Source organism: Ascaphus truei, chromosome 21 (genome assembly GCF_040206685.1).
Source record: "Ascaphus truei isolate aAscTru1 chromosome 21, aAscTru1.hap1, whole genome shotgun sequence".
NCBI lineage: Eukaryota > Metazoa > Chordata > Amphibia > Anura > Ascaphidae > Ascaphus > Ascaphus truei.
Window position 1 is genome coordinate 19,344,684 of NC_134503.1, and position 27,748 is coordinate 19,372,431.

Sequence of the window (27,748 nt, forward strand, 5' to 3'; positions counted from 1 at the left end):
CACATTGGAGAGTTTTTACAATCTTGATCTAATGTCTTTTTTTTTGTCAGTCCTCAAAGCCAAAGGCAAATTTTTTGTTCTTTTTAAGTCCAAAGTAGAAAGTCCTCAGGTCCCAAGGTTTGGATAACAAAACAAAAAAAAACACAATACAAAGAGAGAAAAAATGTAGTGTTGTAGGTTTGTAAAAATTAAAACCAATTAAAATGAGAATGATTGTGCTCACAGGAGTAACACCTGACGGTAGCAAAAATCCAGACCAGCGTCACTGTGTCGATTTCTGACGATGAACTTCCAGTGACTGAGCTCCAGATCAGAACCAATGCTAACACCACCCTAACTCCTGTTACTAGTTTTAAATACCTGGGCATATAGTTTGACTCCCACAAAACATTTGTGATGCACATTGATGCCCTGACATCCAAAACCTATGCCAAACTAGGTGTACTTTACAGGAACAAATCCTCCCTAAGTCTGCTGGTCAGAAAGCGTATCGCACAGCAGATGCTAACGCCAATTATCGACTATGGAGACATAGTATATGGCTCGGCACCCCAAACCCACCTTGGCAAACTTGACACCCTCTACAATTCAATTTGTCGTTTCATTCTCCAATGCAACTACAACACACATCACTGCGAAATGCTCAAAGAACTAGATTGGTCATCACTCGAGTCTAGGCACAAAGTTCACCTTTCCTGTCTTGCCTTCAAATACTTTCTGGGCAAGCTACCCACCTATCTGAACAAGCTCCTCACCCCTACCACATGCAGCACTTATCATCTGAGATCTGACTAGAAAAGACTGTTCATGGTCCCAAGACTCAACAAAGTATCCGGACGTTCCTCCTTCTCTTACCGTGCACCCCAAAACTGGAACAACCTACCGGAGACTCTCACATCCACCACCAGTTTAAGTTCTTTCAAAACTAAGGCTGTCTCACATTTTAATCTGGTCTGTAACTGTTACATACGCCTATAATATACATCTTCTCTAACTGTGCATGCAATGTCTTGTATATAATGTATACCCTGTTCATTTATGTAACTGTATTTGTAACCATGTATTGTTTGTCATATTTGACATACTTGAAAATGAGAGGTAACTCTCAATGTATTACTTCCTGGTAAAACATTTTATAAATAAAAAATTAATTAATAAATAACACAGTCTGTAAAGCTCTCTGAAGTTTGAGATCATTGAGAAACAAAATCAGTGGGACTGACTTCAAATCAATCAAGACTGACTGATAAAAATCAGCCCTGTCCCTTTGCAATTCAACGTTAGAACGCCCAAATTGCACTGATTTCAGCCCTTAGAAGTTTACATCTCTGAATGTGCAATTCTGCTCCAAATCAACTTTAAAACACAGGCTCCCTCATCTATTAAGGAATACTGCTCCTCGTATCCAAGCAAAGAAATCCCATTGCTTTTAATGTGGGGGAGGGGGGGGTTCCTTTCCTTGGGGTCCCACTCAACTATGGTCCCAAAACTACATAATAAATGTTTCTAAACCTGGTGTGCTAAAACCTGCTATAGAAATCAAAGGATGTTTTAAAACTCATTAAAAATGGCATTAGGAGTTAAATAATCATTTTTTTTTTAAATGCAGCAAGTATTATCAAATACTAGAGAACTGATTTAAAAATTCTATATACATATAATTTTATATACATTAACGTCGAAATGGCTGTCTGTGGGTTTACTGGCTATGCATCTTGACCCAGGCTGTGCTCAAAGCTGTGAAATGCAGCAAGCATGAGCTTACAGGGGACCATGTTATATGGTTTTGAAGCAAAAGGTGGCACTGTTTGCTAATTTGCATGTAATTTCCCAGAATCCCTTGCTGCAGTGGAAGAGCTTTGTGCTGGGTGATAATGGTGAAAGGCAGGGTTGCAGACCTGTCTAAGACATGCAAATGAGCATACAGTAATATTTCCATTTGCTATATGCTTTACTGTGGAGGGTTTTTATAACTTTTTTTTACCCACCATAACTTAACTAAGTAGGGGTGTGTGTGTGTGTGTGTGTGTGTGTGTGTGTGTGTGTGTGTGTGTGTGTGTGTGTGCGTGTGTTATAACATATAAAATGTTTTGCAGATTTAATGAATTTTAATATACTTTTATATACATCCTTTGATTTTTATAGCAGGTTTTTGCATGTCCCCAGCAGTGAGAATCGGTATCTCAGGTAATTAATTTTCAATAAAGGTAATAAAAGGCTGGCTATATTACAATTAAAAAATTATTTTTCTGTTTTTAAAGTGCTGCTTGGATTGCCTCTTAGATTAGGTTAGGAAAGCCAAGAAGAATACTAAATTCCTTACAAAACCGTATTTTCTTGCCAGCTACACAAGATTGCCGCTCTTAACACTTCGATCTCTTCTTCCCTACAAGGAAGCACTGAACAGGTTAATGCCAGGCACAACAAGCCTTCATATTATTAATCACCTTGCCAGTTAAAAAATGCCAACCCTTTAGAGCAGCGAATAAAACTCAGTGATTAAATGGTGCAAATCTTGCTGCTAATCCCACTCCTAAATCTTCCTTGAGCCAGATAGCTTTAAATTAAACCACAAATGGCATTGGTCCATGGAATTCATCCAGCTGCATACAAATTGTGGGGTGGAGAGCGGGTTGCATTGGTTCATCTGCTTACTGTATATAATAAAACAGGTTCTGAGGGGCAACCTTCTAATCATTCTTATCAGTATGTGCTCATGGTTTAGTCATCAATGTACAGAATGAGATACAATATTAGTATTGGTTAGAGCAAATGACCTGAAAATTGCATGGAACCTGTAATGGAAGTGGCAACTGAGTTATGAAATGAGATTTCAACTAAGGGAGTGTCCATGCTGAAACACGTAACATTTCAATTTCCACTCAAGACCCTTTGGGAAAAGATTTGAGCAATGTTATACGATAACATAAGTTAGATTCTGTTTGTTTGATCCTTTTATTTTACTAAACTGTCTGTATTTTATACTGTTTGTTGTTGTAATCTTTTTCTGGAACCTAACCAATGTACTTTTTGTATATTAAATCTAACATCTAATAAGTAATGACTTTGGGCTCTGATTGAACTGTTGCATTTACATTTTCGGACACATTTTTCTACAACAGATTGCTGTTTGTCAATTGCATATTTTTCTGAATAAACTGGTACCATAGACCGCAAATTAATATTTGATATTTCTTTGGTGGTGGCAGCAAAATAAAGATCTATATTGTGATGGATTGAGGATAGATCTTATTAATTTGAGGCACCCTGCAGAGAGAAGTGGATCAGCTAGACAGCTGTGTGTCATATATACAATGTATGAGCTCACAGGTGTGCCGGTCGTGACAAACCCTTTAAGGATGCCTGGGGAACCCAAGGGTTACTTGTAACCCCTGTTGAAAAACTCTGGGTTAGAGGGGTGCAACAATACAGTGAACATGTGTAGCCATGCCACCCGTGGCTACTAGACTGCCCTTGTACAGGCAGTGAGCACTGGTAAGAACAGGCCTTGACAGCAGTTAAGATGGGGTTTCCCCACTCCATGGTCTTGCATTTGAGTCACAGTGGGAGGCGGTGACCACAGGCCTGAGCATGTCCAATCATGGGACAGACCTGGTGCCCTCCTCCTGGCTGTACTTAAAGGCAGTATCGCCCCAAATTCAGTAGTGCTTCTCCCCACAGAGAGGCAAAGTCACACAACTGGGAGCCTGAGATTGGGGCCTTCCCTAGCCTCTCCCCCTTGGGGCCGAGCAAGTGTGAGCCTATACCCCGACTTCTGATAGGGGAATCGGGAAGAGCTAGGCCAGCTGCAGGGGCCCTGACCTGTAGTGGTTGTCCAGGGACCATCATCCAGTGGATAGCTTATCCTGAAAAGCTGTGATTGAGCAGACCACTGCTGTGTGTTGGTGGTATCAATAAAGACTGTTCCTGTTTCTATATACCTCCTGCCTGGGTGTGATCTTACTGGAAGGAGAGGGAGTATTTCTATCGTAGGAGATCGCCTTCATCTTGGAGCCTGCGTTACACATGCTAAAAGGGGTACTGTAGCTCATCCTGAATGTTTATTTGTAAAACATTTCTCCGGCACACGGTACATTACGCCGTCTGTTTTCACCTCAAATTTTGTTTTCTGGTCACTGATTTTTTTCCCCTTCAAAACAGTCTATTTTACTACTAAAACATTACCCAAAACCTACATGAAACTTTACAGTGTCCTTATGATGTTCCAGGTACTGGATGGGCACTTGTTTGTTTTCTAGGGGGGCCTACAAGGCTCAACTTGGATGGAGCGGTTAGCCGGATCAAAACAGAAGTGCTCCCACCACTTCAGTTTCCAGCATCCAGGTACCAACTACGTCAGGTGATCGCCCCAGACCCCTGGCGCTGTAAAGGTTAATATAGCTGCTAATTCCCTCACACTACTAATCCTTATCTGAGAAGATTAAGATAATCAATTTTTCTGATAACACCCTTTGTAGCCTGCATTGAAAACAGGTTATTGCTGCAGAGTGGAGCAAGTGAGAATACGCAAGAGGAGTTGCTGCGTGGACCTTCTTATAATAAAAACATTCCAAGACAAAAGCAAGGAAATAAAAGTTTTAAATGGTAATGTGCATTAAAAATCGGCAATCCAAGCGGCCGTTGAAGCAAGGGGTCTCTGGAGTGAGAGCCAATTAATTTTAGCTCCGGGACCCCCTGCTTCCGGAGATACAGACCACTGTAGAGTGTGGCCAGTAGCCGATCCACTTGGCGATCAGGGCTCATGTAATGGCCGCTTTTCAAAGCTCCTGCACACTGCGGGCCAATAGTAAGCTGTGACATCATACGGTCCGGCTTCCTATTGACCCGCGTGACATGGGAGCTTTAATCTTTGACGAGAAACTGGCATCCCCTTTGGAGGTCTGTATCTCGGAAGCAGGGGGTTCCCGAAGCTGAAATTAATAGGGTTCAGCTCTACATCAAACCTATGTTTACAAAACAATATCAACGAATAAAGCGCATTCATTTCTCCTCGGGCGTCCCACAGAGCTCACTTTCAAGAGAGGTCATATTGGGGGTAACTGCAGACCTACCTAGGACTAGTGACTAATGTTACATAGTTACATCGTAGATAAGGTTCCAAAGAGACATATGTCCATCAAGTTCAACCTACAGTATGCTAAATTTAGACAACAGATACTTTATCCTATATCCGTACTTACAGTACATTGATCCAGAGGAAGGCAAACAAAAACCCCAGTGACATATCATCCAATGATATATCTCATAAGGGGAAAAATAAATCCGTTCCTGACTCCAAATATTGGCAATCAGATTACTCCCTGGATCAACATCCTTCCCATGTTTACTTATTTGGCATATCCCTGTATACCTTTCCTTTCTAAAAAGATGTCCAACCTTTGTTTGAACAGATCTATTGTATCTGCCATCATAGTCTCCATGGGTAATGAATCCCACATTGTAACTGCCCTTACTGTAAAGAACCCTTTCCTTTGTTGCTGGTGAAATCTCCTTTCCTCAAATCTTAAGGGATGCCCCCAAGTCTGTTGTACTGCCCGTGGGATGAATAGTTCTTTTGAAAGTTCCTTGTATTGTCCCCAAATATATTTCTATAGTTTTTAGTATAACATTCGAATGTATAGCGAAAGTGGGTGCTCCAGTGATTTTGGAATATCCAAACGATGTCATCAATAATTATTTGTATATGTGACTCATGAGTATGACTAGTATGGAGTGGGTTAAGTAATGAGTAATAAGTGAGGAGCCAGTAATTGATAAATCGTATATCTCCTGAAGGGATCAAAAATGATGGAGAAAAACATAACACACACTGGAACTAATCATTGTCCATCACTCACAGTTTTTAGTATAACTTTTAGTTGCCGCCATTTTCTCTCCCCTTCAGGAAATAAAAATGGCCGCCAATTAAGCCGTTAAGAAGATGCAGCATCGGGGGAATGAAATTCTGGTTTCCTACTGGACAACCCCGTGGCCATATTTGAATATCCATGAAAAACACAGGCTAAAACGGCATGTACCTCAGGAACCAGGGTGTCACTAGAGCCAAAAAATAACATTTTGAATTCTGTAAAAATAAAATCAATATAAAATGGGGGATGCGATTGCTGCTCGACATGTAAAAATTACAATAGTAAATCACTGAACAATAAATACAGGTAACTGAGAAAATGATACAGCAGCAAGAATACCAGAAAGCGATCAATGTAATCCCCATGTTAACTCTATTATGAACTGGTCAACATCTCGGTCTTACTCCTGGAACGGTTTCGAGAGAACGGCCCAGGAGAGGGACCAAACCGTCGACCAGTTCATAAGAAATGTACGACAAAAAAAAAAAAAAAAAGAAGCAGAAACTGCTCTAAGTTCATTATCCCCACTTGATACTTTTAATAATGTGGCTTTTTTTGTCACTGAGCCCCGCTGGGTACGTGGAGGTGGAAACTTAGTAGGTAAATATATATGGTAAGAACTAAGGTGTGAGGAAACAAAGCACCTACTTTACAGTCAAAATGCATGTTGACTTTAATGTATGACACACAGACAGATACCAATATTTTGAACAAAGTATGTACTATGATCCAAGTCAGGGGGTTGCGGAAACGTTTTTGTCCTGCACCCCCGTCTGCTCTCACTCCCCTCTCCTTGTATCAAGCGTCAAAAGACGCTGCAGGGTCATGTGATGTCACCTCGCGGCGTCATTTGACGACACGTTGTCATGGCGCCACGTCACACCAGCTGTCTGAAATCAAGGTAAGGGAAGCTGCTGAGGCCTCATGCGATCCCAAGGCATTCAATTTAAATGCCTTGAGGAAGAGAGCGGGGCCCCCAGGAAAATCTCGTGCCCTCTAGTTTGCGCAGGTTTCTATTCAGATCTAGACTGAATTATCTTTTTAAGCGTGTGGCTATACACTGGGATATATCTAATACTTCCAGTAAGGAGACACATAGTCCGCCCGTGGGGGTATCCTTTTGTGTCCCACTAATAATACTCGCATTCACTTATTTGGAGTGCAGACGAATATAGTATTCAAACTTTAAAATCAGTGAGTGTATCAATTTTATTTTATGGTACATGTACAGTGATTTATTAAAAGTTAGATTGTATAGATTAACAACCATTTAATTAACTATCTGTATTCTTAGTAGGTGTGCACCATATAAGGATCTCTCTTGCTGTCTGCTGTTTCTATGCACACCCAATATGACTTTAAAGTAGCCAATCGCAAAAAACAAACCGAAAAAAGGCGCCAGTTCTCGGTAACAGGAATTTCTCCACTTGGGTATATATACGGCGCTTGTGATTATAAGGCAAACCCCCTGATGAAGCACAATCACGCGAAACGCGCTCAGGTTGACCTAAGGAGTACGTTGTGGCAATCATACGTCTGTGCCGTCTTTAGAGCGGGACGTTTGTGGCGTAACATCACTAGTCCCAGACGTTTGCCAGCATTACTTCCAAGTGAAGGGAAATGAGTTTCCCCGTGCCCATTTATGAATTCTTAGATATGAGTTTATTACCTCTTTCTACATCAAATATATACAGGCAGTCCTCGGTTATCCACCGGAATCCGTTCTGGAAGTAGCGTTGGATAGTGAAACCGTTGTAAAGTGAGTCCCATGTTAATCAGTGGCGGTGAGCGTTGGATAACGCATTCAGGCATCGAAAAACGGCCCATAGGGTTGCATTGTAAAGCGTTGGATATGCCATTCGTGGTAAAGGGAAACATTAGATAACGAGGACTACCTGTACTTTTTATACTTGCACGTTTCCCCGTTGAGCGCTTTTCTGGTTTGTTCTGACTTTCAAGTACAGTAGGTGCTTCTCTCTCACACCCAAGTTGTAGCATAATAAATGTAATCGCCATGTTAACTCTATCACTTGTATTCTTGCTGTTGTATAATTTTCTCAGTTTGTTGTATTGTTCAGTCATTAACGGTTGTAATTTTTCCAATAAAAGTGGCATTTCCCCCCCCCCCCCATTTTAATTGATTATTGATGTTGATTATTTTTACAGAATTCCAAAATCTGACCTTTTTAGCTCCAGGTTCCTGAGATACATACTGTTTTAGCCTGTGTTCTTCATGGATATTCAAATATTACCACCAGGGTCGTCCAGTAGGAAGCCGCAATGTCATTCTCCCGATGATGTTGCAGCTTCTTACCGGCTCGCGGGAACCAAAGCCGAGTTGGCTGCAGTTTGTAGTTTCTGACGGGAAAATAAAATGGTGGCAACTAGAAGGGTAAGTACCGTGAGAATGGGGTAGTCACTGGAGCTAAAATGAGCGTGTTCGGCTCTTTGGGACACCCTGCTGGTCACTTGAGGATCTACTTCTGCTTTAGACTGCACCCATGGCAGTATTAATCTACAGCAAGAGTGCGCCTTCCATAACAGCTTGCACCGAAGCAAAAAGGAGATACAGTACGACTGAATTTTGTGGAACAAAAATAGACTGATTAAGTTAGGCTGAGAACAAAAATAAACAGACTCCGTAAATGGTATTTTGCTGTAGCTTTATGTAGCAAGAAAGGAGATAAAACATTGATGTTCGTTTTTTCCAGACTTGCTCTGTTTTACCTACAGATGAATTAATTTATCCTGGTACCATATACCCTCCAATGTGGTTATGACATGGATTATTTCCGAAGTTAGAGATGCAGATTAGAACACAATGTGGTCTTGTCCATTTCACGGGTTGTCCAGTGTTGGAGGCAGACGACAAAGTGCATCCTCGGCACACGACAAATCCATCAATGTCAGTAGAAAATGAACGTCCCCAAGAGGTTGTGTTGGAAGACTAAATCGTGTTGGCATTTAAAGCTGCAATCCGCTCTACTCGCCACAAAAATAAGAGAAGGTCTCCTTTTTGCCATTGCAACGACCTTTTGCTGCGGTTTGTAGCAGTCCACCCTTTTTACATTTTACATTTGAATTGTGGAGAGATCAGATGCAGACCCTCCAACATTGTGTGTGTATAAAATAGGTACAACTGTGGTTCCTCTGCTCGTGCTGGATGGAGGTTCTTCCAATTTAACCCCTATGGAAGTCCCAGAACCTACGCAGCTTATGACACAAAAACGTCTGTGTAATAGGTACACCTGGTCTTACAGGAGCCAAAAACATGTAGTGTACCTGCTAAATAGTTACAGTTGAAGGGTATATATACAGTTGCTGAAAAGTTGCCTCCTTAGGACATAAACATTTCCACTGCCATTGCTACTTATTAACACAGAGGTTGCCATGGTAACAGCCGACGCCAGTAAAATAACCAACAGGTTAAAACTCAGAAGAAAAAGGGAAAATTTAGAGGGGACAAAAAAAATGAAAGGTTGGAAACAGATTTGCTACGATATCCACTGAACCCCATTACTGTCGAAGGGGCCAGCAAAGCCTTGCCAAGGTGTCTTTAAGGGAAGTCTGTAAACTGATTGGGGCTGGAATTGGGCAGGGCCCAGGTCCTGCTGCCCTTTACATGAGATGGGGCAGTCCAACAGAGGTTGGTACTGAGAGCACCCAGTCATCCATGTTACAACAGTGATCCCCCAACGTCAGTCCTAGAAAGCCATTTACAAGACTTCTGTAATTAAACCTAAAATTAGCCTACTAACCCGTCTATCACCAAGAGATCTTGTTTCGTTCGAAAGTCTGGTTCCCCAGATGGATTGAACTTGGGAAACCCTGGTTTTGGTTGGATGCCACATTCATTTGGCCTCCTTGTGTGCGGTTATGTTACGGTGGAAAGTCGCCTTTCTGCGTAAGCCCATTACAGCCCATATTTACCAAGCAGTGCTTTTGCATAAGACATTACAATGCCAAAAACACATTATGGAGCGTTGAAGTGAATGGGCTTGAAGGTGTCTTTTGGTATGTACTGTTTCTACATGTATAGCACCGTCCATGTGCATATCACTACACAGCAGTATGAGGCATAATGGGAATAAGCGCTACAGACATAGTAAACATTAGGAAAAGCAGTCCCGACACTGAACAGCTTCCACTCTAAGTCAGGTAAGCAAGTCTGGTGGCAGAATGTATCCTCTGGAGTAGCAGCTCATAGTGAATACGGTCCTATATAGGTTTACCATTCTAAAAATCCTGTGCGTCTGCTATTTTTTTTTTTTAATTGAGCTAATATTCTCAAAGTGCTTAAAGCAAACAGATAAAAGGAAACGGTCCCTACAGGAAGCATGAAAAGTTAATTAGAAGACATTAAATGGGATCAACTACAGTATTAGCATTTCTGAAAGAATCGTTTATGTATATTGGTTAAACATTAGGCGACACTCACCAGCTGTCAGATCTAGTGGTGTCCATCGAGGCTCCGAAACTTTCTGCAGCTCCGGCCTATCCACAGTACTTTCAGGTTAGGACCCTGTGTGGGGTAGGGATGAAGAAATATAGTTAAAATAAGGCGTTATCCTGCCCAAAAATCTATTTTGATTTTAAAAATATATTAGTGGCAAGTTACAAGAATAACATGGTTTCCGCTCCCCCCCCCCCCCCCCCAAAAAAAATGCTAAAAACGTAAAATTTCTATATCAGTAGATTTTAAGGATGGATAATTCACCAGGAGGGATGCAATGTGTTATCCCAGAATCCCTCACTTCATAACTGTGTTCCATGTGCTGAGGATTTTCTGGCATTTTAAAGCTTAATAGTAGTCACGTCTGCTGCGCTTATCCATCTTAACCGTGATATAAACTCATCAAACCAAATAATTGGGGCTAAATTCCTTTTAATTAAGTTCAATAAATCTCTTGGTGTTCATTTACCCAAATCAGCATTCCTAAGATCAGACCTATCAACTTACACTATTGTGTTTTTGTATCTCACAGATCAGCCATCTCACAGGCTCCAATGTACATTAGTCTCACTAAAATCCATTAGTACTTTTCCAATAAAATGCCAATTTTGTTTTCTGGAGATCACCAAATCTCACAGATCCGTCCTTGGCGTTTGTAATGTGTGAAGGGTTAATCCTGAACTGTTCCATTGCGTCCGTTTAATTAATATATAAAGGATTAATCCTTGTGTCATTTCAATTGCTCCATTAATGTATAATATATAAGATCATCATTTTTAAGTCTTTAAATATGTCCAAAATTACATGATAATACTCTTGTCCCGTATACTCCTAATTATTTGGGGATCTGGACCCCTTTAGAAGGCTGGTTGAAGAGCAGTGAATTACATTGGAGGGGGCTCAACGCCTGTCCTCATGCCCCCCAACAGGTCAGGTTTTCAGGAAATCCCTGCTTCAGCACAGGTGGCTCAATTGAGGTCTATGACTAAGCCTCCGATTGGGCCACCTGTGCTGAAGCAGGGATATCCTAAAAACCTGACCTGTTGGGGGGCTTGAGGTCTGGCGTTGAGCCCCCCGATGTAACTCACTGCTTTTCAACCAGTTTTCTAAAGGGACCGGCTCCCCAAATAATTAGGAGTAGACGGGGCAAGAGTATTATCATGTAATTTTGGACATATTTAAAGACTTAAAAATGATGATTTTTTGCAAGCACGTATAACACCCGGACCATGTGTGTGTACATGACCTCAGCCTAAAAGTGACATTCAGTGTGAAAATTTGCACTGCAATTATCAGGAGCAGACAGTCAAAGGACCTCTTCCAAGGGCCTTCGTGGACCACATTTGGCCACCGGCCACCAGTTGAAGAGCCCAGCCCCTGATGTAAGGGGATAACGTTTCATAGCGCCATTACATCTGCATCATTAACATTCACAGTTGTCCAGAGGCCAGTAAACATAATTAGACTGTAGAAAAATGATTATCTTGCTGGGAACAGGGTTAGTTGGTTTTAGAATTCAAGCAAGCTTTTGTTTCCAAAGGACCTTTGGGAGATCTGCATGTTCTGAGCCACTCCTCGGTCTGGCAGGTTTCCATGTCGGTCAGAGTATGTTTGGAAGGGGAGACAACCAACACTTTCAGCTAGAAGTATTTGCCAACCCTACACTGTAAAGACAAATACCCACTCCGGGAGACCCCCACTGTGACTTCTCCCCACTGTTGAGAGAACTCATCAATTTAAAATGACAGCCTTTCAAATTTGCTGCCTCCCAAGAGAACGTGAGATTGATGTTTGCTATGAAGGTCTACAGTATAATGTGCTTCAACCCTTTCCACGACCAGCAATGCTTTGAAAAGCAACACTGGGTCTCTGGCAGTAAAGGCCTTAAAGCAGTGTTAATGATCCTAAGAAGTGCTATACCTATTGATAAACCAATAAGGCAGTTTGCTTTAAGTAACTTTCAAAGCCTCACAGGTCTCCTGGTGGATCTGCATGGAACCCGGTCCCCCTTAAACTGCTTTTCCAGATCAGGGAAGCCTCGGAGTTAGAGATGTGGGTAACTACCCAAAGTGCAGTAGCAAATGTGTTCACTTTTTTTTTTCCACCCCAAATTTGTCTAAACATTTTGCCGTACTGTAATTGGCTAAAAAGTTGACCTAAATCACGCATTCCCGCCATCGATTCACTGTTTCACAACAAATCACAGTAACAGTTCGCAAAGCGATTTGCCAAGCAGTCCAATTTTGGTTAAAGCGGCATTTCTGGCGGCCATTTCTTTTATTTAATGTTTTAATATATGCAGCATTTTATTACCTGTGATGAAAACCTATTACTTAAAACTACTGATAGATTCGCTCTACTGTGATCGATCGGCAAAGATCCTGCTTCCCAGGGTTCACATAATGTCTGCATTTCAGTTTCAAGCGATCCTTCAGTCAGTGTAACTCAGCAGCTACAATGTATTCTTGCATTACCAAGGTAACATTGTGTATTGTTACAGCTTGCAGCTCAGCCACAGTATCCTGCTAGGAACACTGAAACACTTTCCTATTTGCCAAACCTCTTGCACTACTCTTGCACTGTTGGGGAGGTGGGCTAAATCTGCTATAGCAAGGCTGGCAAACTAGTGGCTGACAAGGTGTCGCAACGAGGCCCGCGCCTGATGAGCCAACAGGGGGGAGGCGGCACGCATCCCCTGGCGCCCAGCCAAGCGCTGGAAGTTACACCCAGCTGCTGGTACGCACCTCCTCCCCCCACCTGCAAGATGCGGGGCTCGGTGCAGTGACACCGCGATCAAGCCGGCCCAGACTGGCAGATCCCAGGCAGTTAAGTGGGTTCCTGAGTCCATGGGGGAACGGCGCACTTAGGAAGGCCTTAAATTGCTCCTTAACCTGGGTGGTATAGCTCTTAATTATAGCAGGAGCTTCCAAAGTTGCTTCCCACAAGGCAATGTGGGGCGTGACTTTGGAAGCCAATGCTGTAATTGACAGCTATACCACCCATGCCTTCTGTGCACCCCGAGGTGCAGTTCGGGGCCTTATTAAGCGTGTGTTACCCCCACAAGCTCAGGACATGCTGTCTGATATCTGTCACACAGTTTTGTTAGCAATAGTCTGAGTCGAGAAGAAGATTTATTAGTTGGGTGTTCGTGGAAACAAAGTTTCTACAAGAGGGTGCACCATGTATAAAAAGGTTTAGAATTACTAATGTATATGATCTTATGAATGGGGTGCCCATAAACCTGATAACTTATCCTCTGTTAGCGTGAGCAAACAGTCATCCCCGCTGTCCCCAAATACAGACAAGTCCTTTTGACTCAGTAGAACTTGGTAACAATTTCTGCATTGAGGCAGATAGTGGCTGCAAACCTAAGAGAATGAAAATATGGTGGGTAAAATAAAAAGGGGGCAAAAACCCCTCTACTGTACAAAATGCAGCAAAGTTTGGGTGTGTGTGGAAGACATGCCGGGATAGGGATTGGCGTATAGAAAAAAAAAAAAAAAAAAAAAAACACACACACGTTATATAATAGATCTATATATCTACAGTATGTACATATGTCTATATGTCTATATCAGAGCTGAAAAAATCATGGGTGCCTGTTCACCTACAAATTCACTGCTGGCCCTTAGGCTGCGTCCTCCGTGCCGCTGACCGCGCTCATGCTTGAGAGTGGTGACCTCACCAACTCTCCAAGCATGAGCGTTCAGCTGTCCGGCAATTTTTTTGTAAGAGTGAGTGGGGAGAGTGGCCAAGCAGTGACTGGTGCCGATTGGCTGAGGAGGTCATGTGACCCTTCAGCGCACCTGAAACAATTTTATCTGTCACGGCAAGCACCTAGCGCCCGCGAGCGTGCGCCGCATGAGTGTGGCCAGACAGATTAAAATTCATGGTGCCGACCACGCTAAGTGCCAAGCGCGGTCGGCGGCCCAGTGGACTCAGCCTTAGTTGCACCTCCCCTCCGCCTGCTACTGTCCCATTTTCGTGCTTCGCTCCCGCCGGTGGCGCAGTACTGACCTATCAGTCTCTGCGACTGGCAATCTCTTGCTTGAAGCAGAATAGGGGGACAGAAGCAAGAGCGAGGCACAAGAGGGGGACAGTGGTGGGAGCGATGCAGGAGGGGGGGATAGTGGTGGGAGCGAGGCACGAGAGGGGGACAGTGGCGGGAACGAGGCACGAGAGGGGGACAGTGGCGGGAGCAAGGCACGAGAGGGGGACAGTGGCGGGAGCGAGGCACGAGAGGGGGACAGTGGCGGGAGCGAGGCACGAGAGGGGGACAGTGGCGGGAACGAGGCACGAGAGGGGGACAGTGGCGGGAACGAGGCACGAGAGGGGGACAGTGGCGGGAACGAGGCACGAGAGGGGGACAGTGGCGGGAACGAGGCACGAGAGGGGGACAGTGGCGGGAACGAGGCACGAGAGGGGGACAGTGGTGGGAACGAGGTACGAGAGGGGGACACAGCAGTGGGAGCGAGGGACAGCAGTGGGAGCGGGGGACAGCCGTGGGAGCGGGGGACAGCCGTGGGAGCGGGGGACAGCCGTGGGAGCATGGCACGAGAGGGAAATAGGGGGGGGGGAGAGAGCCTGCCATGATTTCCCACCCCGTTCTCATTTGAACTGTGGCTGGAGGAAAGAGTGCGTGTACGTCTTAGTGCATCAGTGCATGCGTCACAGATTGGGTGTGTCACACACACAAACAGCTGCCAAACTCTGGTTCCTACATTTTTTTTTCCGTGTATGTATGCATGTACTGTATGTATACAAACACACACACACACCATAATTAGGATTGGGTACACACTGTATACATACAGGGTTGCCACCACTCTGGGTTTGACCCAGAGACTACGGGTTTTGGCCACGCACCTCCTGGATACAGGTTTAGCCTGTTAATCTCCGGGTGGTGGCATGGTGCAGCGGAGTCTCCCAGCAATCTCCTGCATCTCCCCCTGCAACTCCCGTGAACATGGCTGCAAGGCGTCAAATGACGCCGCCTTGCCATGACAACGAGACACTACGTGATGTCACGACACCCATTGCCATGGCAATGGGACGCTACGTGGTGACACGTTGCCATGACAACTTGACGCCGCGTGACCAGCCATGTTCACGGGAGTTGCAGGAGGAGATGCAGGAGAATGCCGGGAGATGCCACACCATGCCGCCGATGCCGGTAAGATAGAACATTTTTTATACTGTACAGTATGTTTCTCCGGGTTAGCATTCAGTAGAAGGTGGCAAACCTGTATACATATCCTGTCCCCAGCACAGTGTCCTGTCTCACATGTCACAGGACCACGTGTCCAATTTACAGCTGCATTCAACCCTTCATCCCAAGAGACAGTTTTATGACCCAGTTCACTTGGCCTGTGACTGCAATCAAACTCTCCTGGGCTTTTAGAAGCTTTGCAGATGTGGCCATAAAGCACATTAGGAGTTAGGTTACACGTAAGATCCCCTTAGAGGCCATAAAGTCCCCAATGGTGAGATTATTTCAAGGAAACGACAAAAGACATAGAAGTTTCACTTAACATGCGCACACTTTTTTTTAATAAAAGAAACTGTTTAGAAGAAGCAATTTGCAAGTAAGAGTATAGTATAGGGTTTTTTTTTCTCATTTCATTACCCTACTTCTGAACATGCCAACTCGTGCGGTTTGGCAATGACAACTTCTGAGCCACTAGAAAAAGCCCCGTGTCATTACTCACGGACCCGCTCCTTAACCTTTACAGTGTCTGGCAGTCCAGAAGCCCTTACTATGTACCAAATATAAAACAAAAGACAGAAATGCCCAACGCTACATCCAAATGTGACAAAATACATACTGCGGTTCATGAGCTGGCTTGGATAGTGTGTGTTTATGTACCAGGTACGTGTGCCTTTGCTAGTTTTTTTAGGGACTTCCCTTCCCGGCATCCATACCGATGATCCATTGGAGGAAAAATGGAAGAACCATCTATTCATGGCTACAATGTATCGCACACACGAGTGCATAAGACATAGATTTTTCTTTACAAAATGTTTTACCAGGAAATAATACATTGAAAGTTACCCCTTGTTTTCTAGTATATTCTGGGCACAGAGTTCTGATAATACAGTACATGGTTGCATTAAATGAACAGTGGTTATACATTCCATTTACAGACATTTCATGGACAGATAATATGCATCTCCCTCGATTTTCAAATTGTGAAATAAAAAAAAATAAAAAATCGCCCAATCCTGGCTTTTTCCTCTTTTATAATTTTCAGTTGTATCCCATGAATTGGGAGATTGTAAGGATCAAATAAAGGTCTGAGGTTTCGCAGTAGATAAGAAAATGGGTCGACTCTGTATCTGTAATGAACCGTCAGACAAAACTCCGACTTCCAGTTATGACTGAAAGAAGTTTCTGCTCTGCCTCTGTGAGCATGTTGTAGCAGGTCTCATATACTGTACCAGCCACCCTACCCACATGATCATTCATGTTCAAATTTGTGTGTGGCCAAAACATGATATACAATGTTAGGAAATTAGCAGAAAACAGGGCCTTCCCAGAAGCCTCTAATCCCATCGCTTACACTTTACGCGAGATGGATGTCAATTACGTTCGGGAAAGTTAGTCCAACTTCCAGTCCAATAACCCTTTTCAGTTAAACAGAAAAAAAAAGGGGTCTTTAGCCAGATTTCAAGAGAGAAGGAGTATATTTTAAGTGCACAGCTCAGCTAGACGGCAGTTCAGAGCAGGTCAGGGCGACCGCATTAGACAAGAGAAAAATGAATTCCAAAGACGGAAGCCAAGATATATTCCATTACAGCGTAATATCTCTAAAGCAAGCTATGAAAAGATCACAGATTCAAAGTTTCAATTTGCTCTCGCGCGGTTTTCTCTGGCAACGTTGTTTTGCTCCCTTTGTCTGAGTGTGGAGAAAGGGGAGGGGGAAATCTTTTCTGCTGGTCTTAAATTGTGTGTTCTTAGTACACCCACTTAACCATGAATATAAATAAGAGGCTATGGGAGAAAGTAAAAAAAAAAAAAAACAGCAGCCCCTGCAGCACGGGGAACATGAAAATTTGTACAGTGCATTTCAGTTATTTTGTCAATTTGGGATACAGAGTTTGCAATCGGGGGGGGGCACCTCCTATAAAGGCACCGTACCCAGTGCCGGACCAACACACAATTGCGTCCCGGATGGACTGAAAATTTGACACCCCTGTAAAACAATTTTATTTTACTGTGCCGCCAAATTTTTAGTCTGCCTGTGTGCCGATGTCTCCCAAGCCGCAGGGCGCCTCGCTCCGATGTCGTTGGTTAAAGTGCGCAAAACAGGGCGCTCTGCTTGTCCACCGCGGCTGGGGAAATAGAGCAGTGGGGGTGATTGAGGACGGCGCTCAGCACCACTTTCCTGTTGGCGCCCTGGGCAAGTGCCCAGCCAGCCCGCCCCTTAATGTGGCCTTGATCCATGCAATTTATTATGTGCAAAAAAAAAATCACAAATAAAACACTTATTTCTGGATTTGTCTGCACTAATCTATACATAAAATTAAAAGTAGTGATAACTTGCCTATAAACTAGAAGAACTTGATCTTGGGGCTGTGATGGAGCAGTCCTCCACCCGAGTATACCGAACCCCATAATAATACTTATAATAAGCACAAACTAAGGTCTGGAGGTACAAAGGCAGCGGAATTTATTCAAATACATCATCACATAAACCTGATAAGTGCTAACCCTGTTCAACCATCGGGTGAAGGCCGATGGTACTCACACTATGGCCCACAACACCCACCAAGCCGGGCACCGAACCGGCCTTTTAGCGAGAATGGGCATCAGGAAGTCACGTTTAAATGAGACCTGCCCACTCGCTACTCAGAACCACCACAGGGCTTTACCGAACCATGTAGCCGAATGGCAAGGTTAAAGCACATTTACACCTCCCCCCGCCCCCCAACAGTTGCCACAACAAATGCCACAACACACCACAAAAGGTCCACCTCAGAAGGATACAGTCATTAAAGTATTTTTTTTTGACAAGTACAAGCATCAAACAGTGTTACAACATTACAGTATGATAGTATGACCTCATAACAAAGGGACGGGTGGGAAGGAACATTCCTGGCAGAACTGAGTCCCCGCCCCTGCATAGGATCTATATACCCCCTTCCCAGCTCCCCTCCGTATCACAGACCAATGCGTGGAGGGGGAGATGGGGCAGGGTATCACATGCCACAGAACGGGGAGGATAGTAGGAACCTAGTCCATGCTATCATGGTGCTCTGTCACAGAGGGGCTCAAGGCTACTTTATTGTGCTAAAAACAAAGACCTCCTGATAAACCATTCTTATGTCAAAGGAATAGGAGCTCACTCCTATAAATCTTAATAGTGAATCCTAATTCGCTGTTGGTGTTGATGCTTTCATATTCCAGACCTCTTGCAGTGAGCTCTTCTGCCACCCTTTGCACATAACTTACTTATAACCTGTTGATCATTTATGAAAATCAGTCACCAATTGTCAAACTGCTGGAGGTTGGCTGGAGGTTCCAAGCAATAACCAACAAAAGTGCTCCCCCGCTCTCACTTGGGCAGAAATGGGGACAATGGGTACTTGTATTGTATGTCTTTATTTATATAGCGCCAAAAGTGTACTCAGCGCTTCACAAAGAATACAGTACAGGGAATTATAATAATACAATAAGTGCAGCAAAATCAGACAATAGGAAAGGAAATCCCTGCCCCGAAGAGCTTACAATCTAAGAGGTTTGATGGGGAACTTACAGAGACAGCAGGTGAGGGAATAAATGCTGTAAATGGCAGTGCTTGGCCACCATGTGTGGTAGGAGTGACTGAGTGTGGGTGAATAGCCATGAGTATGGGCTATTGGGATGCTTTGTGGGGTGAGTTTTAAGGTTTGCCAGTATTAAAATGAGAGGGTTAACACAATTTACAGGGGAAGAGATAGCAGGCAGGCATGGGTGAAATCAGGTGTGTATGTCTGGGTTCAGGATTAGGGGAGATCCCCAGCAGCAGGAAGGAGTAGATAAAGGGTGTGAATAGAGGATTTATGTGGGTGTTTTTTTATTGAGGGGTAAAAAGTTGATGGAAGAAAGGTGTATAAATAATGGTGCAGTGGGGAAGTTGGAGAGAACAGAGACATTCACAAAGGAGCGAGGAAACAGTAAACAGAAAAGGCAATAGGGAGGGCATAGTGAGATGCATGAGGAGAGACTTCCCAGGTACTGGTGGATAGTTCTGATTTTAATAAGTGCAGGACATAAAACATAGGTGCAACACATGCTCAATAGATACAGTTGAAGCAGGGTATGAAATAGATGTCAGTTTTGGGCTATGCCAATTAACATGTTGATACAGTCCCACTGCTTGACTAAAATAGTCTCCAGTATGGAGGACTATTCAAAAAGCAGTCTGTATTCTATATATAGAGTTGATGCTGAACTCGTTTCAATTGGGAAACTGCTTCACAGCATATTAAATAGGGCTTAAAGTGAGGAACAGTTTACGGTCAAGTAAACACAGACTTGATTACCTTGCATAATTGCCCTGCAATCCTTCAAGGTAAAGCACATGTTACCCTGTAAATGGACGTTTCTCAATGATTACCTGTATGCTATCCTGCTTCTAACGTACTGCGTTTCAGTGATGATGAAATGTGGTGGGACAAAGACGCTGTTATTTGAGCTAAAGCTGGGACTTTTACATGATGGATGGTGCAACCGTAACTCATATAATCTTATTATCCTGCCCCCTGAGCATGTACTGCACATTTTTCTTTAGTATTAAAAATAACGATCGCTAGCTTCTTGGGTTACATTGTCCAGCACATAAAAAGACCACTTGTGAGCACATTCACGTCTCAGACAGGTCTGCAACCCTGCCTTTCCCTAATATCTCTTAGAATACAATGCTTCCAATGCAGCCAGGGATTCTGGTAATGACATGCAAATGAGCACTCACAATGTGTCACTCCGTTCAAATCGGAGCTCTGGCCGCCAGCTCCCCTAAGAGAACAAACTTTTGGGGGGGGGGGGCTTAGATACTATGTCACGGGGGCACTCTGGGTTCCAGTACCCATTACATAGTATGTACTTTCAATGGTATATTGGTCTGGGTAAAATTATTTGTACCTGAATTGAACACTGGTTGATAGACAGACAACCAGTCGTAAATTGAACTTTTTCAGGTTTGGCTAAATTTGTACAGTAAGTGGAGTACCTCAAGGTTCAGTACTCTTACCCCTGCTTTTTACACTTATTTATTAATGACCTTGAGGTTGGCATAGAGAGCAAAGTCTCCATCTTTGCTGATGACGCTAAATTGTGTAATGTAGTAAAATCAGGGCAGGCTGTAATCTCTCTCCAGAAGGACTTTGATAGACTGGAAACTTGGGCAGGTACTGTCCTGTAAATGGCAGATGAGGTTTAATACAAATAAATGTAAGCTTATGCATTTGGGAAGCAAGAATAAACAGGCTACTTACAAATTAAATGGGATTAAATTATGCTAGTCCTTAATGGAGAAGGATTTAGGAGTGCTTGTAGACAGCAGGTTTAGCAGTTGTGCCCAATGTCAGGCAGCAGCTGAAAAGGGAAATAAGATATGTTTCATAAAACAGGATATTGATGGAAGGGAATAAAGCATAATTTGCCACTGAATAAATCATTAGTAAGACAACACCTTGAATATGAAGTACAGTTTGGGGCACCACTCCATGAAAAGTACATTATGAAACTGGAAAAACTACAGAGAAGAGCCACCAAATTAATAAAGGGGATGAAAGGTTTGACTTATAAGGAGATGCTAGTTAAATTAGATTTTACATAGAAAAGGTGTCTAAGAGGGGATATGATAACTATATACAGATGTATTAAGAGTCAATACAAGGAACTGTCAAAATAAATAGTCATCCCAAGAGCAATACAAATGACACAGGGTCATCCCTTAAAATTGGAGTAAAGGAGATTTCACCAGCAACAAAGGAAATGGTTCTTTACAGTAAGGGCAGTTACAATGTGGAATTCATTACCCATGGAGACTGTGATGGCAGATACAATAGATATATTCAAAAAAAGTTTGGACATCTTTTTAGAAAGGAAAGGTATACAGAGATATACCAAATAAGTAGACATGGGAAGGATGTTGATCCAGGGAGAAATCTGGTTGCCATTACTGGAGTGAGGAAGGAATTTCATTTCCCCCCTTACGAGATATCATTGGATAATGTTGTTTCACCAAGTTTTGTGTTGGCCTTCCCCTTCCAATATACTGTAAATACAAATATAGGATGAGTATTTGTCTAAATGTAACATAGGTTGAAAATAAAAATAAGTGGTTGCAGGTCACCCTTGACATGAATGCTGTTATAATGTATGTATATATTAGATGCTGTTATAATGTATATATATATTAGATGCTGTTATAATGTATGTATATATTAGATGCTGTTATAATGTATGTATATATTAGATGCTGTTATAATGTATGTATATATTAGATACTGTTATAATGTATGCCGGGTGAAGGCTCTAAGTCTAAATATTGAGATGCACGATGCAGAGAACAAAAAGACAGGCACTCCATTAGTACATTTCTCACTTTTTATTCAACGTTTTGGCTCGCAAAAGGCTCCATTGGGAGCTGAAATTTTGAATAGAAATTGAAAAATTAACTAATGGAGTCTTTTTGTTCGCTCTTTATATTAAGGATGGACATGTTGTCGGGGTCTACATTTGCACTTCAAAGTTTCGAATCAGGGTGTAATTAGGAGAGAAAAACTGAAGACATTCATATTCTATTATATTTTCTTCGTTTCTTTTTATGGTGTGTTTTAGCCAAGTTTTTTTTTTCCTCTTCTTGTACTAGGTGGAAGCTTCTGCTTCTTGAGATACTTCCCTCCATAGGTCTCATCAGTAGCAGCCTATGGCAATTTAAAAGTCCCATGCGATGTGGACTGATGGGAAACTTAAGTCATCCTAGTGGCCTCGGGGACGCGGGACCTTTAAACATGCAGGAGATCCTGGCATGACCCACAGAATTATCTCGGGAAGCAGGGTGTCCCTGGAGCTGAAATTGTGGTTCATCTCCAAACGTCCAATATTTCATCTTCAGAAGCAGAGCCAATCAATCAATGCTCTGCTTCCCAAAGTGATGCCCCACAATGCCTTGCATAGCAATATGCAAAACAGTATAGGGCGTAACCTTGAAAGCAGAGCAGTGATTGACAGCTCTGCTTCCAACGACATTCTGCATCAGCCGTCGTCCAAACGTCCCCCCCAATTTACGTTGAGTGGATTTATGTAGATGTAGACGCAGAGATAGAAAAAATTTGGGCTCTCGTAAGTTTTGTGGATATATAGATAGATACAAACCAGCTTAGATCACGTTAGTGATCTGGAATATCAGCATAACACAGTAGAAGCAAAAATGAGTAATTTATATGTCCAAAAAGCAAACAGATGCCCAATGTTTCGGTCCCCAGGGGGACCTTCTTCCCAGGTCTACTCTTGTGATACAAAACTTACTTGCTTCTTATTCCCTTTATCGTGCACCACGAACGTCTTCTACCAGGTACTCTGCCTTGTGTGTGTGGCTATTTTGCTTCGCTATGTAAACATACAACAGGTATGAGCATATTGGGATCGGCGTTAAAATGGATAAGAAGCAAAACGTGACACACCGAGTGCTCATTTGCATGCAGTTACCCAGAATCCCTGGCTGCAGTGGAAGAATTGGATGCTACGAGATAAGAGGGAATAGCAGGTTTGTGGACCTGTCTGAGACATGTGAATGTGCTCACAAGTGGTAGTTAAAAAAATTATTTGAGAGGGAGAGATGATTGAGATGAGACAGAGGGAGAGATGAGAGGGAAGGCGGGAGAGATGATAATAGGGAAGGAGAGATAATGGAAAGGGAGCGAGAGATGGATACATACATACATACATCTGGGTTAAGGAAGTACAGTATATGAAGCTAAAAAGGGTCTAAAGGAGGTGGAGGGGTAGGTATCCTCCCGCTGTCAATATTATCTCCGCCCTATGCCTCCATCTGTTTCTCTCTCTTCCTTTAAGGTTCACGCTGTCCAACATTTCTACCCTCTTTCTCTGCACATGGCAGTCATCTACAGACTGCCAAACTCTACCTCCTTTGAAACCTGACTTTTCTTCTCCTCTCTCCCCTCTCCTTTTACTGGGGGACTTAACGGTCTTCAGGGCATCTCGCCTTCACTCTTTAAACTTCCCCTTTGGTCTCCACCAATGGACCCATTATTGCACCCACAAGGATGGTCACTACTTGGACTGTTCCCTTTCTGATTTCTCCATCTCCACTTTCGTCCGAGAACCACCTCCTATCATTCACCACCACTCATTCCCGTCACCCCCTCCTACTCGCTACTCTTGAGATCTCTACTCCATTGACCTCTCTGCTCTGACATCTACCCTAAATGTCAAACTCTTCTCTCTCTCTCTCTCTCTCCTTACTCTAAAACTAACAAATTGTCCACTCATACCACTCTATACTCTCCTCCTGGCTTGATCTATATGCCCCTTCTTGGCTCTGGCACACCTGTCCTTCATAACCAAAGGCTTGGCTAAACTCACAAACACGCACGCTTTGCACTTGTACTCGCTCCTCTGAACGCCCATGGAGGAAATCTCACACTGGCTGATTTTCTACACTAGAAAATTTATCTTCTTCTGTTTTAACTCTTAACTCTGCCCTCTCAAGGCAAAACAACACTACTTTCCTTCACTTGTCAACACTCATAAATACAATCCACGTCGTATTTTCTGTGTATTTGACTTTATTCTCCAAACTTCTCTCCCTTTCCATCCTTCCTTCACTTCTCCTCAAGCATTCGCCAACAACTTTAAAGGCAAGGCTATTGCTATCTACAAGGAGATTCCTTCTGTTCGTTCCTTCCTCCTCTCTGCTTCTACCTAAACCTCCTTTTTCCCCTCTTGACTCCTGTTCTCTGGTTACAGAGTTGAAAGTTTCTTAGCTGACCACCTCTTCTCCCTTATCTACATGCCCTGTCAATCCCATCCCCTCACTCATTATCAGATCTCTTATGTCTGTCTTAGTCCCGGTTATGATAATATCATGAATTATTATGTATTTTAATCTGCTGCTTCAGGGGTTATATAATGTAGTAGATTGAAAAAAAGACATACGTCTATCAAGTTCAATCTATACTAGATTTAGATGACAGATACTTTATCCTATATTTCAACTTACTATATTGATCCAGAGGAAGGCAAACAAAAAAAACCCCAGTGACACATCATCTTTCATAAAGGGAAAAATAAATTCCTTCCTGACTCCAAAAATTGGCAATCAGATTATTCCCTGGATCAACATTCTTCCCATGTTTACTTATTTGGAATATCCCTGTATACCTTTCCTTTCTAAAAGGGGTGTCCAACCTTTTTTTGAACAAATCTATTGTAACTGCCATCACAGTCTCCATGGGTAATGAATCCCACATTGTAACTGCCCTTACTGTAAATAACCCTTTCCTTTGTTGCTGCTGAAATCTCCTTTCCGCCAACCTTAAGGGATGACCACGTGTCCTTGGGATGAATAGTTATTTTTTAACCTCATCTACTATGCAACTATATTCTAAACCTCAAGATAATAAAAAATGCACAAATGCGCACCAGGGATTAGTGGAAGGTAATTTATTAAAAATACACAAAAACTGAGGGGATCCAACCCCACCTCAGAACAGCTGTGCAGCTGGACGGCTAAGTACTACCAAGGAGAACACCTGATGGTGACTAAACCCTAAGCTGCACAGTATACAAATACAGTAAAATTTATATAAAAAACATGAAAGAAAAAAACAAACATGAAAACAACCTATCAATAGATTTGTATAGAAACCGCCATAGGGTTGGGCACTGGCAAGGGGAAACGGACACTCACACTGAGACAGTCAGCAGACTCGCGGTGGCTGCACAGGATCCGGATCTCGGCACCGCGGAGATGGATAAAACCGCTGCTGTCTCCTGCAGGCTCCGTCTCAGCTTACCAGCATACACGCACAGGATGTGCATTTTTTATTATCTTGTATTTCAGGGTGCCTTCCCCCCTTTCTAAGGGGGGTTCACCTAGATTTGAGAGTTTCTGGGGAGATGCTTTATGTACATGCTGCAAAGGGATCATCCACACCATCACACAGCACGAGCGCTGAATATCCTGTTTTTTCTATATTCTTAACCTCACTTGGTATCTGCAACAAAGCGCTATCCTGGTTCTCATCTTACCTCTCTCATTGAAAATGTTCTGTCTGTTGCTAACATGTCTTCGTCTTCTGTCGGTCTGCTGATGTACCTCAAGGCTCTGTTCTGGGACCTCTCCTTTTCCCTGTCTACACACCATCACTTGGTGGACCTGATCAACTCGTTTTGCCTTTGGTATCATTTCTATGTAGATGATACATCTATACACCCCGACCTTCACTCCTGCAATCCAGTCCCATGTCTCGGATTGCCTCCTGGCTATATACTCACGGATGGTGCTCCGTCGCCTTAAACCTAATATGTAAAACTGAGCTCCACATATTTCCCGCTAAATCTGGCCCAATACCCCCCTTTTCCATTACAGTAAACGGTACTACCATCTACTGTCGCCAAAGCACGTTACCTAGGAGTGACATTTGACTCTTCCCTTTCCTTTTCCATTCACATTCACGGCATGGCCAAATTTGTAGATTTACACTCCATAATATTGCCAAGATCCACCCTTTTCTCTGTTAATCTACAGTGAAAACTCTAATGCATGAGTGCATCACTAAAATTCTTACAGAGGCTGAACTTATGAAGCCGGAACAGATTACCTTTGTAGTGGATGGAATTAATCATATTTTAAAAACCACATAGTCCGTGGTTTTCGGGTCTTTTTTATTTACAGACTAAAGGCACCGCCATGGGTACCACGTTCGCGCCAAGCTATTCTAACCTTTTTATGGGGGCATGGGATGAAGATTATATACTCTATAACAATCCTTTTCGCGCAAACCTCATCCTATGGCGGCGCTAAATTGATGGTATCAATTTAATCTGTTGAGGCATCGAGAATACATAAAAATACCCCACTCCCCCAATTCATATAAAAATCCCCCCCAATACATATTAAAAAAATAGACTTACCTTGGGGATGGTTTCAGGCTGGGTCCGGTGTCGGCGGGGGGCCCGACTGGTGCTGCAAGCCCACCCCCCCCAGACACCGGGCCACCTGTCCCATCTGTGTGTCCCCCCCCCCCTGTTGACAGCCCTGCCAATAGGCCTCCCTGCCTCACAACTTTCACCTTGCAATCAATCTGAAATTCGGCTACTAGAATAATTTCACTTTCTCCCAAAACAGTATCCGCTTACTCCTCCTAAAATCCTTCTAGTTCTCATCACTGAACCTTATCTGTATAACTCCCCAACACTCAGTATACGTCAAGCACTGTCTCTTCTCACCTTCAAAACAAACCTGAAAACCCACCTCTTAAATGAAGCATCTACTCTGTCACTTTTTACCACTCACCTATGCTTTAAATAAAGCCTTTTCTAATTTGCTATACCTGGGTTCCCCGTTTTTTTTCAATTGTTCCTGTCTGTGGACTGCCTGGATACTGCTTGAGTGCCCTGAATTTCTTCAACTCTGCTGCTGCTTTCTGGACTTCAGCGGCACCACAGGAAGGGGGGGGAGGAGGTGTTTGTGTACCGCGGATGTGCGGTCTCCATATTCCTTTAGCCAGCGGGACAAGGAGGGCAACCAGGATCCAAACTGGGAGATAAGAGGGCTTTTCCTTACCTCCACTATCCTGTACTTGGTCCCCTGAAGCCATCCCAGTCTGTCTGATATTTGTGGGAGCAACTTTGGTGTTAATAGGAGCTCGGTTGCTATACCATTGACATTTCCAGGACACGCTACTGCTCCCTTAGAGATTTTGCTCACAACCCCCCCCCCCCCCCTAATCAGCCATATTGATTCTTCATTCGATTAGACGCACACCGGAGCGCGCGACAGCGTGACTTTCTATCTGCATCTTCTTCCTGTCAGCTGCTCGGAGATTGGGCATCTTTGCTACTTACCTATTTTACTATTCTGGGTCCCAGTGTTACTGCTATAGGCTATTTCCAATATATGCATTTCTTGATCATTTATATCAGTTTGTGATTGTATTTACACTCACTACTTATTGTTTTTTAGATTAGACGGCATAATGGAATTTATACAGCATCATTTTGTGAGGGGTTTTTCATGATAGCTTCACAGGCTGAGACATCAACACATTTTGCATTTAATCGTTTCAATACTTCCACTAGAAACCTCAGAGCAGAATCAATTTTTGACAACACAAAAGATCTTTACTGTGAAGATTCCTTTGATCTTAAAATACATTTCACACGATTGGAGAAGTACCTGACTCAGGACTT

General features: G+C 43.1%; 1 protein-coding gene across 5 annotated transcripts in view; it reads right to left on the reverse strand.

Annotated features, from left to right (window-relative positions):
- Nucleotides 1-27,748, reverse strand: part of LOC142472285 (discoidin domain-containing receptor 2-like) — a 140,013-nt gene that overhangs the window by 91,461 nt on the left and 20,804 nt on the right. For 4 of the 5 annotated variants that reach the window (XM_075579261.1, XM_075579260.1, XM_075579257.1 and 1 more), the window contains exon 2: nt 10,309-10,392. The gene's annotated coding sequence lies outside the window, so the exon portion shown is untranslated. Of the gene's footprint in view, nt 1-10,308; nt 10,393-20,799; nt 20,900-27,748 lie in introns of all 5 variants that reach the window. The other variant, XM_075579258.1, reaches the window with a different exon arrangement.